This window comes from Pinus tabuliformis, chromosome 9, assembly GCF_031772625.1.
Source record: "Pinus tabuliformis cultivar Carrire ecotype Pingquan chromosome 9, CPIR1, whole genome shotgun sequence".
NCBI lineage: Eukaryota > Viridiplantae > Streptophyta > Pinopsida > Pinales > Pinaceae > Pinus > Pinus tabuliformis.
Window position 1 is genome coordinate 1,499,187,953 of NC_142307.1, and position 14,165 is coordinate 1,499,202,117.

The 14,165-nt window shown below is 40.4% G+C and overlaps 1 pseudogene; it reads left to right on the forward strand.

The window, feature by feature from the left end:
- The first annotated feature begins 13,174 nt into the window (after positions 1-13,174).
- On the forward strand, positions 13,175-13,921 carry LOC149154289 (secreted RxLR effector protein 161 pseudogene; annotated as a pseudogene).
- Positions 13,922-14,165: the final 244 nt, after the last annotated feature.

Here is a 14,165-nt window from a genome sequence, read left to right on the forward strand (position 1 = left end):
AAATATCCAATCAAGTTGAAGTCATCCACATATGAATATTTGAGTCCAAAGTCTTGAGTTCCTTTCAGGCACTCTAGAACTCTTTTTCCAAGAGAGAAATTTCCTTCACAAGTATTTTACACAAACCTATAAGAATTGACACAAACTATTTAAATTTAGTTTCATTGTAAAATTCATTTCCTTCATTTGATGTGAGCTTCATATTTTGTTCCATTATAGTGGACAAAGGATTACATTTAGTGATTCCAAACTTGTTCAAAAATCAAACAATGTACTTCTTTTCTGAAATGAATACATACCTTAGATGTTGGTTCACTTCAATTCCCATGTTGTAGTGAAGGTGTCATGAATCTGTCATCTCAAATCCTTTCTTCAACTCCTTTATTAATGCAATATAGTTTTCATTGTACCCTATTATCAACTATCAACTACGTATGCTACAATATAGACAACAATTTTTGCATTACGGCAATGGCACAAACCTTGAGTAGTTTGAGGACACGACAATCTCCGAAGACTCTGTGTATCAGGAGGAACTTGTGGATATCGTCAAGTGGAAAATATGGTGCGAGAAAACATTTTTCTGAACACTTTCTCCTCTAGACTTTGCAAGAAGTGCATGCAAATACGTTAGATCTTTGTGGAGTGGATGCAGTAGCGTAGCTAATCTTCAAGAAACAGGGTAAGGAAATCTGTTGTATCATAACATCCTTATATTAATGGTCTAAAACAACATTATATTATGATAGCATTCACATAGTATTGTGAACCTTTCGATTTTATGATGCAATTAATGAAAACAGAAGAATTTTAACAGTGGATTTGAAGCTTACCAAGAATGACTAATATGCAAAAGATGAAGAATACCCTGAAGCCAGAGTAATAAAGTCCAGCTATTTGTTATTTGTTATACGACTAAGATAGTACGTCAGTAATGTTAAGGATACAGTTGAGGATATTTGCCTACACCTAAGGCTTGATTCTAGGAGATTAGCTGACCCTTGATTCTAGGAATATTTATATATAGTTTCCTTCCAATTCGCCTATTGATTTTTAATTATTCTGTCACTTGATATCATAAATAATATAGACTCACCACGATTGAATGTGCGGTGGTTTTGGATACAACCTTCTCATGGTATCAAAGCATCCCATTGGATTAATCATCCTCTCCTCGATCTTGTGAGACACCCATGGCCACCGAAACCTCCTCCAATCCTCGATCCTGTGAGACACCCATGGCCACTGAACCCTCCTCCAATCTTCTTCCTTTCAATACCTTAATCCACATGATCACAATCAAGCTTTCCTCCACCAACTATCTCCTCTGGAAGAGTCAATTGCTTCCCCTTCTTGAGAGTCAAAATATGCTTGGTCATGTCGATGGCACCATCATCCCTCCCCCTCAATTTGATTCTGCCACTCCTCAGACACCCAGTGACAAACACTTGGCATGGAAAGTTGTTGATTAGAAAATCCTCTGCCTCCTTCGTTCCTCTCTCACCGAAGAAGCCATGGTAGAGGTTGGGCTTACCACAGCACGAGAGGTCTGGCTTACCTTGGAGAATACCTTCAATCACTGATCGAAGGCTCGAGAAATTCATCTCAAATATGAACTTCAATTGATGAAACGTAGTACCAGACCTGTTGCTGAATATGCTCGCTCTTTCAAGGCTCTCTGTGACCAACTCCATGTGATTGGTCGGCCTATGGATGACACCGACAAAATCCACTGGTTTCTCCGTGGTCTTGGCATCGATTTCTTGGGTTTCTCCATTGCGCAGATGGCGCTCACCCCTCTTCCTTGCTTTGCTGATCTGGTTTCCAAGGCTGAGAGTTTTGAACTCTTTCAGAAATCTCTTGAACCCACTGCCCCTCCCGTTGCAGCCTTCACTGCCGCAAACTGAGGTTCTGGCCGATTCTCTGCAACTCGTGGCCGCAACTCCGAGGGCTGTCGCACTGGCCATGGCTGCACCTCCTCTGCAACTCGTGGCCACCCCTCCTCTGGTTCAGGTCATCGTCCTCCTCGCTGCCAGATATGCCGTCTAGATGGTCACTATGCCGATCAGTGCAACCAGAGGTATGCCCGAACTGAGAATAGCACCCATCTTGCTGAAGCTTTTGCAAGCTCCTGTTCTCTCAACGACTCAGCAGGCCCTGATTGGTTCTTGGACACTGGAGCTTCGGCCCACATGTCTACAGAACCATCTATTTTGGATCAGCCCACTCAGTACACTGGTAAGGATTCTGTAATTGTGGGCAATGGTGCCTCTTTACCCATTACTCATACTGGTACAGTCTCTCCTACCCCAAATATTCATTTATTGGATGTTTTAGTTGTTCCCCATCTCACCAAAAATCTCCTTTCAATTAGTAAATTAACGTCTGATTTTCCTTTATCTGTTACATTTACTAATAACCTTTTCTCTATTCAGAACCGTCAAATGGGAAGGGTGGTGGCAACTGGTAAGCGTGATGGCGGCTTATACGTGCTGAAGCGTGGCAACTCTGCTCTTATTTCTGTCCTTAAAAATAAGAATTTACATGCTTCCTATGATTTATGGCATGCTCGCCTTGGACATGTAAATCACTCTGTTATTTCTTATTTAAATAAAATAGGACATCTTTATCTTACATCTTTATTGCCCTCTCCTACACTATGTAGTACATGTCAACTTGCGAAAAATCATCGTTTACCCTATTCACATAGTGAATATAGATCATCACATGTTTTAGATCTTATTCATTGCGATATATGGGGTCCTTCCCCGGTCGAATCAAATTCAGGATTTACCTACTATGTTATCTTCATTGATGACTACTCACAATTCACTTGGCTTTATCCTTTGAAATGCAAATCTGATTTTTATGATGTTTTCACTAATTTTCAAAAATTTGTGGAAAACCAATATTCTGCTCATATAAAGATTTTTCAAAATGATGGCGGAGGTGAATTCACTAGCACTTGCTTTCAAGCTCATCTTCGTACTTTTAGAATTCACCATCATCTTTCCTACCCCTATGCACTTGCTCAGAATGGTCGCACTGAACACAAATATCATCATGTGACTGAAACTGGCCTTGCTCTTCTTTTTGATTCTCACCTTCCTCCTCGTTTTTGGGTTGACGCTTTCAGCACTAGAGCTTACATCATCAACCGTTTGCCCACACCACTTCTTGGAGGTAAGTTACCTTTTGAGCTTTTGTATGGTTCTTCTCCAAATTATGAAAATTTTCATCCCTTTGACTGTCGTGTTTATCCTTGTTTGTGTAATTATATGCCTAACAAATTTTCTCCACGCAATATTCCCTGCATTTTTTTGGGTTACAGTCCCTCTTATAAAGGGTTCCGTTGCTTTGACCCCATCACCTCTCGCCTCTACATCACCAGACATGCTCAGTTTGATGAAAACCATTTCCCTTTTCTCGATTCCTCTGAGGCTCAACCCCTTTCTTCTCTAACCTTTTCCAATTTTCTGGAACCCTGTCCGTCACATATCGACCCTCCCGTCCCCTGCACCATCTTCTCCACATATTACTCAATCCAATCCATGTGCTATCTGTACTGATCCAATGGATGAGTCCTTGTAGGCTACTGATTATTTTGCAGGTCCCTCTTCATTGCCTCTGAGCTCACCTATCATTGAGGCATGAACCTCTCCTCCTGTTCCTGCTCCTGCAATTTCACTTGGCTCTCACCCTATGGTCACGCGAGCTAAAGCTGGTATTTTCAAGACCCACCATCCAGCGAATCTTGGTGTCTTGGGCTCCTCTGGACTTCTTTCTGCTCTTCTTGTCTCCACTGAGCCTAAAGGATTCAAATCGGCTGCTAAGAATCCTGCCTGGCTTGCCGCCATGGATGAAGAAGTTCAGGCTCTGCAAAACAATCGCACCTGGATTTTGGTCCCTCGGCCAGCAAACACCAACATTGTGGGCTCAAAATGGGTGTTTCGGACCAAATATCTTCCTGATGGATCCGTTGAGTGACTCAAAGCTTGACTTGTTGCCAAAGGATATACCTAGGTTCCCGGTCTTGATTACACTGACACCTTCAGTCCTGTTATCAAGGCCACTACCGTCTGTGTTGTTCTTTCTCTTGCTGTTACCAACAAATGGCCTCTTCATCAACTTGATGTCAAGAATGCATTCCTCAATGGTACTCTCACTAAAAATTTTTATATGGAATAACCGCCTGGGTACATTGATCCTTGCTTCCCTAATCATGTATACCTATTAAAGAAAGCTCTCTATTGTCTCAAGCAAGCTCCTTGTGCCTGGTTCCAATGCTTCAGCTCTTTTCTCCTTCAACTCGGTTTCTCTTGTAGCCACGCTGACACTTCTCTATTTGTCTTTCATAAGAACTCTGATGTTATCTATTTGCTTCTTTATGTTAATGACATTATTGTCACTGGCAGCAACTCATCTCTTCTTGATAGCTTTACTCTTAAACTCAATTCTGAGTTTGTTGGCATTTTGGCACAGGTGTGGTGCTATGGCACAGGTGTTGTCCTTGATGGCAACTCTCTTTGGTGACAGATCTCAGTTCAGGTGCTCAGAATGAAGGAAATCTTTTATACGCAGGTACACCTTGAAGAAGACGCGTATACACGCGGGTTATACGTTCCGAAGTCGCGTATGCGTATACATGCACTTTTATGCACATAAAAGTGTGTACATGGTGGGAAACTTACTTTTGGTCCGTGGTTGTTAGTCCTTGGAATTTGAACCCATGGTTGTGGACCATTGTATCTCGTCAGAAGATTTGACCCCAGGTTTTGGGCCCTTGGTATTGTTTATTATGGTTTTGGCCCGTGGTATTGTGCAAGGCCTATAACTATAAAAGAGGAAGGAGATCATGTGGCAAGGAATCATCTGATTTATTGAATATCTGATATTGTGTTAGATCTGGAATAGGTGTGATCAGGTTATGGTGCAGATCTAGATTTGAAAAGGAGGAACCTAAGCGCAAGAAGGATAAGGACTATTGATGGATCTAAATCTCAAGGCTTGATCATTGGTATCTCTGTATAATTTTGATCTGTTATATGTGGCGCACTCTTGATCTATAAATCTGGGCTAACTAGTGTCTGAATGCTTTAAAGAATAAATTGTCCTTTATAGATCTGTACGCACGTTCAGTAAATTGAAAGTGCGTATACACGAGTTTTCTGTGAATGAAGAATGCGTATATGCAGGTTGGTTGTGGTACAGAAGCGTATACTCGCAGGTTGATGAACAGTGAAGTAGCGTATATATCTTGATTTATGTTCTAGCTGCTTCTGTTTTATTGTTGCAGTGCTCTGGGTTCAGAATTGGTGTTTGATTATAGTTACTGAGATTTGGTTACAGTGTCTAAAAATTAATGAAACGAGGTCCCTGAAAGCAAAGAGAAGGTTGCAGCCTTCTGCAGGTAGGAGCCTGCGTACTAGTATCTCAAGCTAGTACAAGAACTAAGGGGGTTGGAGCTCCCTTCCAGGAAAGCTGGAAAACAAGAGAGAGTTGTAGCTCTCTGCAGGTTGCAGCCTGCGTACTGGTAAAGTCTGCTCCAGTACAAGACATTGTAAAGAGAAGTTTCTAATTAAAGGAAGATAGAGACGAATTGCAGTAGGGGGTTTTCACCCACATTGGGTTTCCTCCTTATATCTTGTGTTCTTTTGTGTGACTGTCTTCTACTATGTTTCACTGTTTCTGGTACTGTTTATGTGCATTTGAATCACAGATTAATAACTGACATCTGAAAGATAATTCAAATTATAAGTCTGCTTTATATACGCGAGTTTCTTTATCTGCAGTTGCGTATATACGCGGTTTTTATTAACTGAAGTAGCGTATATCATCTGGAATTTAAAAAGGAAATATTTGGCTTAATAATACTGATTCACCCCCCCCCCCCTCTCAGTATTATTTCCAAAAATTGGTATCAGAGTAGGTCCTTCTGAAGAAGCTTGATCGCTTGAAGGAAGATTTTTCATCATGAGCAACTACGAGAGGGAAGCATCAATCAGGCCACCGGTTTTTGATGGGACAAACTTCGTATATTGGAAGGTAAGAGTTACTTCCTATCTTCAATCTTTGGGTACAGAAGTCTGGGATATCATAGAAACAGGATATACTTTTCCAGCAGCAACTCCTACAGATTCGGCTGAGAAGAAGAAATATGAAACAAATGCAAAGGCAGTCAATACTCTATTGGGATGTCTATCTCAATCAGAATTCGTGAAAGTTATGCAGTTAAAATCAGCAAAAGAAATATGGGACAAGATTGTCCTAAGCTATGAAGGAGATGATCAGGTAAAACGAGCAAAACTTCAAACTCTCAGGATTCAGTATGAAAATCTCAAGATGTATAATGATGAAAGTGTGGCTAACTACTTTCTTCGTGTAGATGAGATTGTTAATTGTATGAAAAATTTGGGTGAAGAAATAAAAGAGGCTGTTGTGGTTGAAAAAGTTCTAAGATCTTTGTCCCCTAGGTTTGAATCTAAAGTTTCTGCAATAGAAGAAAAGGAGAATCTTCAAAACCTTAAAATGTCACAGTTGCATGGAATTCTAACTGCTTATGAAATGAGGAAAGGAGGACCTTCAAACAGGAGAGAAGCTGCTTTCAAAGCTTCCGGCAAAGGAAACTACTATGAGTCAGGACACATGTCAGAAGAAGAACAAGAATCAAATTTTGTCAAAAATGTTCAAAGGGGTGCTAGACGATTCTGAGGTAAGTTACCTTTCAAGTGCTTTTCTTGTGGAAGAGTAGGTCACTATGCTGCCAAATGTCCTCATAAGGATAAGATTGACAAGGGAAAGGAACCTGTTAGATGGAACAAGAAACAGAATGCAAATAAGAAAAGCTATTACACTCATGAAGATAGTGATGGTCTTTCAAATAGTGACGAAGATGAACGAGGTAATGAATATAAACTTTTAATGGCTTTTGAAGATGATGACTACATGGATGCTATAGATGTAGACGGGTTTTGTGAAGAGATGACTAATCTCAAAATTTGCTTAGAAGAGAAAAGTGCAATTATTGATTCTCTACAATATCAACTAGCTGAAAGGGAAAAACATCTTGAAAAATTGGAAAGTGAAATTGTTTGTCTTAGAAAGGAGATTGAGAAAACAAAAGCTATTAATCTTAAATTTGTTAAAGGATCTGAAACTCTGGATGAGATTATCAATGTGCAGCGTTCTCCACTAATCAAGACAGGTCTTGGATATAATGGAGAAACATCTCAAGCATCCACATCCAAAAGTTATCTTGATGCAGCAAGGAGGAGCAAACAAAAGCCTAATAGAAATCATTAGGTAAATCAGGCACAATTTACCTCAAAAACAAATAAATACTATCAAAAAAATCGGGGGCAAACTACCTTAAGGACAAATAGAAGCTACAATCAGCCACAGGTAAAATCTTCTCAATTTGCCTCAAAAATGGATGTCAATAGAAACTACAATCGGTTGGATGATAGATTTGATAACCGCAGGAGTTTCTTCAATGGCCAATGTTTCTCTTTCCATAATTTTGGTCACAAAGCAGCTCAATGTGTTGCCTATAAGATAATCATGACTAGAGAAGCTCAAAAGCAAAGGAATATGACTGGGATCACGAAAAGGACCTATAACAACTTTTCGGCCCTTGAAAATGAAGTTGAATGCTCTATTTGTAATAACTTTGGTCATGAAGATTCTGAATGCAGGAGTAGGTTTTGGAAGATAGCTCAGAAGGAACAAACCTCAAGTGCCAGAACATGGAGAATGAAGGAACCACAACCAGAAAGATGTGGGATAGCTTTTTATGCAGAAGGACAAGAAAATCTATGGTATATCGACAGCGGATGTTCGAAGCATATGACAGGGGATAAAGAAAAACTTGAATCATATACTGCACTAGAAAAGGGAAAGAAGGTTTCTTTTGGAAACGATACCCCTGCAGCTATAAAAGGAAAAGGCATTGCTCAGTTGAAAGAAAAGGTCAAAGCTGGAAATGTTTTGTATGTTGATGGATTGAAGCATAATCTTCTGAGTGTCAGTCAGATGTGCGACCAAGGAACCGAGGTAATATTTAGATCAAATGGATGTCATGTTCGGGATCTTAATACAGGTGAAACAGTGATCAATGGTAGAAGAACTCCAAATAATCTATACATATTTGAAGAAGGACAACAACAATGCTATTTGAGCAAGGATGATGAACACTGGTTATGGCACCGGAGGTTGGGGCATCTAAGTTTTTCACAAATAAGGAAAACATGCAAATACCAGGCAGTTCGTGGTCTTCCAGATATCAAAATTCCAGACAACACCATATGCAAATCATGTCAGTTTGGAAAGCAAACCAGAACTAACTTTCCTGAGAAGGAAGGATCAGCTAGCATGCCTCTTGAGCTAGTCCATACAGATGTATGTGGTCCTTTTAGGAAAAGGTCACCTCGAGGAGAAGAATACTTGATATTATTCATTGACTATTTCTCCAGGTTTGTTTGGTTAGGACTTATGAAGCACAAAGACGAATCATTTGAGAAATTCAAATCCTTCAAAGCATTGGCTGAAAATGAATCAGGTTACAAAATTAAGTGCCTCAGGTCCGACAGAGGTGGGGAGTTTACCTCAAATGAATTTTTTGATTTCTGTGAAGAACATGGAATAAGAAGGGAATTCGCTACAGCTAGGACTCCTCAGCAAAATGGAGTGGTGGGAAGAATGAACAGAACAGTCCAACAAATGGCTCGTGCTATGCTTGATGAGTCTGGAACTCCCACAACTTTCTGGGGTGAAGCTGCATATGCTACGGTTGTTATTCTCAACAAAACAAATGTCCGAGTGAACAGCACTCAAACTCCTCATGAGCTCTGGTATGGTGAGACTCCTTCGGTAAAACATTTCAAAATTTTTGGGAGCAAATGCTATATTAAGAATACTGATGAGTAGCTTGGCAAACTTGAACCTAGAGCAGATGAAGGCATTCTTCTGGGTTATTCTCCCTACAGCAAAGCATATAAGTGTTACAATAAAAGAGTTGGAAGAATTGTTGACAGTATTGATGTAGTGGTTGATGAAAAAGGATACATCCCCAGGCAAGTAAATCATGAAAATATCGATGAAGATGAAGACTACTCTCCAAATCAGGCAGATAATGAAGAAGAACCCCAAGAGGCACCAGAGGAACAGATAAGAATAGAAGAGAAGACTCCATCCAGATATGTTCAGAAGAATCATCCAGAATCTCAAATTTTGGGGCAGAAAGAGGCAGGTATACAAACAAGAAGAACAATAGAAGAAGCTTCAAGCTATTTGGCATTGCTCTCTTCCACTGAACCGCAAAATGTAAAAGAAGTATGCAAATATGAGTGTTGGGTTAAGGCAATGGATGAAGAGCTTGAGCAGATCGAAAAGAACAACACTTGGGAGTTGGTTCCTAGACCAAAAGACAAGAATGTCATAGGAACAAAATGGATCTTCAAGAACAAGTTGAATGAAAATGGGGAAGTTATTAGAAACAAGGCCAGGCTTGTTTGCAAAGGGTATGCTCAACAGGAAGGAATAGACTTTGAAGAAACTTTTGCTCCCGTTGCTAGACTTGAGGCCATCAGAATGTTCCTTGCCCTCTCTAGCTTTCAAAAATTCAAAGTATTTCAAATGGACGTGAAGTCAGCCTTTTTGAATGGAGACTTAGAAGAAGAAGTGTACATTGAACAGCCAGATGGCTTTATCCTTGGAAATGATCCAAATCTTGTATGCAGACTTAAAAAGGCTCTCTATGGGCTTAAACAAGCTCCAAGGGCTTGGTACTATCGGTTGGACAAATACCTTCATCAACAAGGATTTTCAAAAGGATCAGCAGATAGCAATCTCTATATAAAAATTGAAAATAACAAATTGCTAATACTTGTTGTGTATGTAGATGATATTATCTTTGGAAGCAATGAAGAAGCTATGAGTCAAAGCTTTGCCTTGGTGATGCAGAATGAATTCGAAATGTCTTTTCTTGGAGAACTAACATACTTTCTTGGATTGCAAATCCAACAAAATGAAGGCGGTATCTTCTTGTCTCAAACCAAGTACCTCAAGCAGATTCTGAAGAAGTATGGAATGGAAGATTCGAAACCTGTATGTACCCCCATGATTACAGGATGCAGCCTCAGTGCAAATGATGAATCAGCAGCAGTGCATCAACCAACCTATAGATCCATGATTGGGAGTTTGCTTTATTTGACAGGTACCCGACCAGATATTATGCATGCAGTGGGAATAGTTGGAAGGTTTCAAGCCAACCCAAAGGAAACTCATCTTCAGGCAGTCAAAAGAATCTTCAAGTACCTTCAAGGAACTCAAAACTATGGCTTATGGTATCCTAGAGATACAGATCTCACTCTTCATGCTTACACAGATGCAGATTGGGCCAGAAGTGTGGATGACAGGAAGAGCACAAGTGGCGGTGCATTCTTTATGGGTTCCAGATTAGTATCATGGTTCAACAAGAAACAGAGTTCGATTTCTTTATCTACAGCTGAAGCGGAATATGTAGCTGCTGCATCTTGTTGCACTCAACTCCTTTGGATGATGAAAACCTTGCAGGATTTTCAAATCACTTGTACTCCACCTGTCTCTATCTTATGTGATAATACAAGTGCAATAAGCATTTCAAAGAACCCAGTCATGCATTCAAAAACCAAGCACATACCGATCAAGTATCACTTTCTCCGGGAACAAGTGTTGGAACAAAAGGTCAAATTGGAGTATGTTCCTTCTAAGGAACAAGTTGCTGATATTCTCACCAAACCACTGCCCAGGGAAACTTTTGAATATCTCAGACAGAAGCTGGGAGTCGTTGATGCTTCATCCTACTGTTGAAGCTTGTCTGTTCCAAAGAAAAGTTTGTGTATGCGGGTTGGATGAGGGGTATCCGCGTACATACGCCGATTTATGCAGGTGCAGTCACGTATATGGAGTTCTGAAGAAAATCAGCAAGGGCAAGAGTCTGATATGGGTATGTCAGATACCATTAGGCACAGGTTCAGGGGGAGCAGTTAATCTTCTAATAATGCAATGTTGGCATTACCTTAGAAGTTCTTGGTTCTAGTACTCAAGCTGTTTTGGTTCAGGTGGATCAGCTGTAGAAAGGAGATCAGAAGGAGAACATGATTGCTGATATCTACCATGATTGTCAGCGCTGCTGATAATTGTTTTTCATAGTCCTGATATTTCGTCTCTATGTCATGTATATCTTTTTCTTATCAAGGTCATGTAACGACCTATTTTGGTTTCCCCACTATGCCTGGGATGATTGATGTGATAGGTTGTCATTTGTAAATTTCTGATGTATCCCCACTTGGTTGGGTGATGGTTGTATGTATTGAGTCTTACGGTAGGAAGGTCTTTTATGATGTATAAGTCATGGTTCTTCCTGAAGAACATCTTTTTGCAGATCTTGCCTACAGTCAGGGGGAGCATGTTTCAGCACAGCAGAGCAGAGATATCAACATGTACTCAGGGGGAGCACAGCCCTTTTCCCTTGATGACAAAGGGGGAGAATGACTTTGAGGATCTTGGGGTTGCCATGAAGTCCAAAGGGGGAGATTATTGGCATTTTGGCACAGGTGTGGTGCTATGGCACAGGTGTTGTCCTCGATGGCAACTCTCTTTGGTGACAGATCTCAGTTCAGGTGCTCAGAATGAAGGAAATCTTTTATACACAGGTACACCTTGAAGAAGACGCGTATACACGCAGGTTATACATTCTGAAGTCGCGTATGCGTATACACGCACTTTTATGCACATAAAAGCGCGTACATGGTGGGAAACTTACTTTTGTTCCGTGGTTGTTAGTCCTTGGAATTTCAACCCATGGTTGTGGACCATTGTATCTCGTCAGAAGAGTTGACCCCGGGTTTTGGGCCCTTGGTATTGTTTATTATGGTTTTGGCCCGTGGTATTGTGCAAGGCCTATAACTATAAAAGAGGAAGGCGATTATGTGGCAAGGAATCATCTGATTTATTGAATATATGATATTATGTTAGATCTGGAATAGGTGTGATCAGGTTATGGTGCAGATCTAGATTTGAAAAGGAGGAACCTAAGTGCAAGAAGGATAAGGACTATTGATGGATCTAAATCTCAAGGCTTGATCATTGGTATCTCTGTATAATTTTGATCTGTTATATGTGGCGCACTCTTGATCTATAAATTTGGGCTAACTAGTGTCTGAATGCTTTAAAGAATAAATTGTCCTTTATAGATCTGTACGCAGGTTCAGTAAATTGAAAGTGCGTATACACGCATTTTCTGTGAATGAAGAACGCGTATACGTAGGTTGGTTGTGGTACAGAAGCGTATACTCGCAGGTTGATGAACAGTGAAGTAGCGTATATATCTTGATTTATGTTCTAGCTGCTTCTGTTTTATTGTTGCAGTGCTCTGGGTTCAGAATTGGTGTTTGATTATAGTTACTGAGATCTGGCTACAGCGTCTGAAAATTAATGAAACGAGGTCCCTGAAAGAAAAGAGAAGATTGCAGCCTTCTGCAGGTAGGAGCCTGCGTACTAGTATCTCAAGCTAGTACAAGAACTAAGGGGGTTGGAGCTCCCTTCCAGGAAAGTTGGAAAACGAGAGAGAGTTGTAGCTCTCTACAGGTTGCAGCCTGCGTACTGGTAATGTCTGCTCCAGTGCAAGACATTGTAAAGAGAAGTTTCTAATTAAAGGAAGATAGAGACGAATTGCAGCAGGGGGTTTTCACCCACATTGGGTTTCCTCCTTATATCTTGTGTTCTTGTGTGTGACTGTCTTCTGCTCTGTTTCACTGTTTCTGGTACTGTTTATGTGCATTTGAATCACATATTAATAACTGACATCTGAAAGATAATTCAAATTATAAGTCTGCTTTATATACGCGAGTTTCTTTATCTGCAGTTGCGTATATAAGCGGTTTTTATTAACTGAAGTAGCATATATCATCTGGAATTTAAAAAGGAAATATTTGGTTTAATAATACTGATTCACCCCCCCCTCTCAGTATTATTTCCAACAGAGTTTTCCACTGAAGATTTGGGCTCTCTCAGCTACTTTCTTGGTCTTGAAGCATTGCCAACTGCAGGTGGTCTTTTTATCAGTCAGCTGAAATATGCACAAGATATTCTTACTCATGCTCAGTTACTTGATAGAAAACCTATCCATACTCCCATGATTGTCTCTCAACACTTGTCTGCTGATGGCCCTCTATTTTTGGATCCTACTCTTTATCGGTCTCTTGTTGGTGCACTTCAATACTTGACCATCACACGCCCAGACATTGCTCATGCTGTCAACTCTGTTAGTCAATTTCTGCATGCTCCAACTGAGGATCATTTTATTGTTGTTAAGCGTATTCTTCGCTATGTCAAGGGCACCCTCCATTTTGGTCTTTCCTTTCGCCCCTCTGCTACTCCTGATGCTCTGGTTGCTTACTCTGATGCTGACTGGGCCGGTTGTCCAGACACTCGTCGCTCTACTTCTGGTTACTCTATTTATCTTGGTGACAATTTGGTCTCTTGGAGTGCCAAAAAGCAACCTACTGTCTCTCATTCCAGTTGTGAATCTGAGTATCGTGGTCTTGCAAACACTGCTGCTAAACTTCTTTGGCTTACACATCTCCTTTGTGACCTCCAGGTCCCCATTCCCCGGAAGCCTCTTCTCTTATGTGACAACAAAAGTGCAATTTTTTTGAGCTCCAATCCAGTTTCTCACAAGCGAGCCAAGCATGTTGAATTAGACTATCATTTTCTTCACGAACTTGTTATCGTTGGCAAACTTCACACGCAATATGTGCTATCTCATCTACAAGTTGCTAACATCTTCACCAAAAGTCTTCCTCGACCCCTTTTTGAGATTTTTTGGACCAAGCTTCACATTCAATCCAATCCGATGCTCAGCTTGCAGGGGGGGTGTTAAGCATACGGTTGAGGATATTTTGCCTACACCTAAGGCTTGATTCTAGGAGATTAGCTGACCCTTGATTCCAAGAATATTTATATAAAGTTTCCTTCTAATTCTCATATTGATTTGTAATTATTCTGTCATTTGATATTATAAATAATAAACACTCACCACGATTGAACATGCGGTGGTTTTGATACAACCTTCTCACGTAATGAAGGATCTGACATTCCATCTGATGTGAGAGGTTCATTATTAT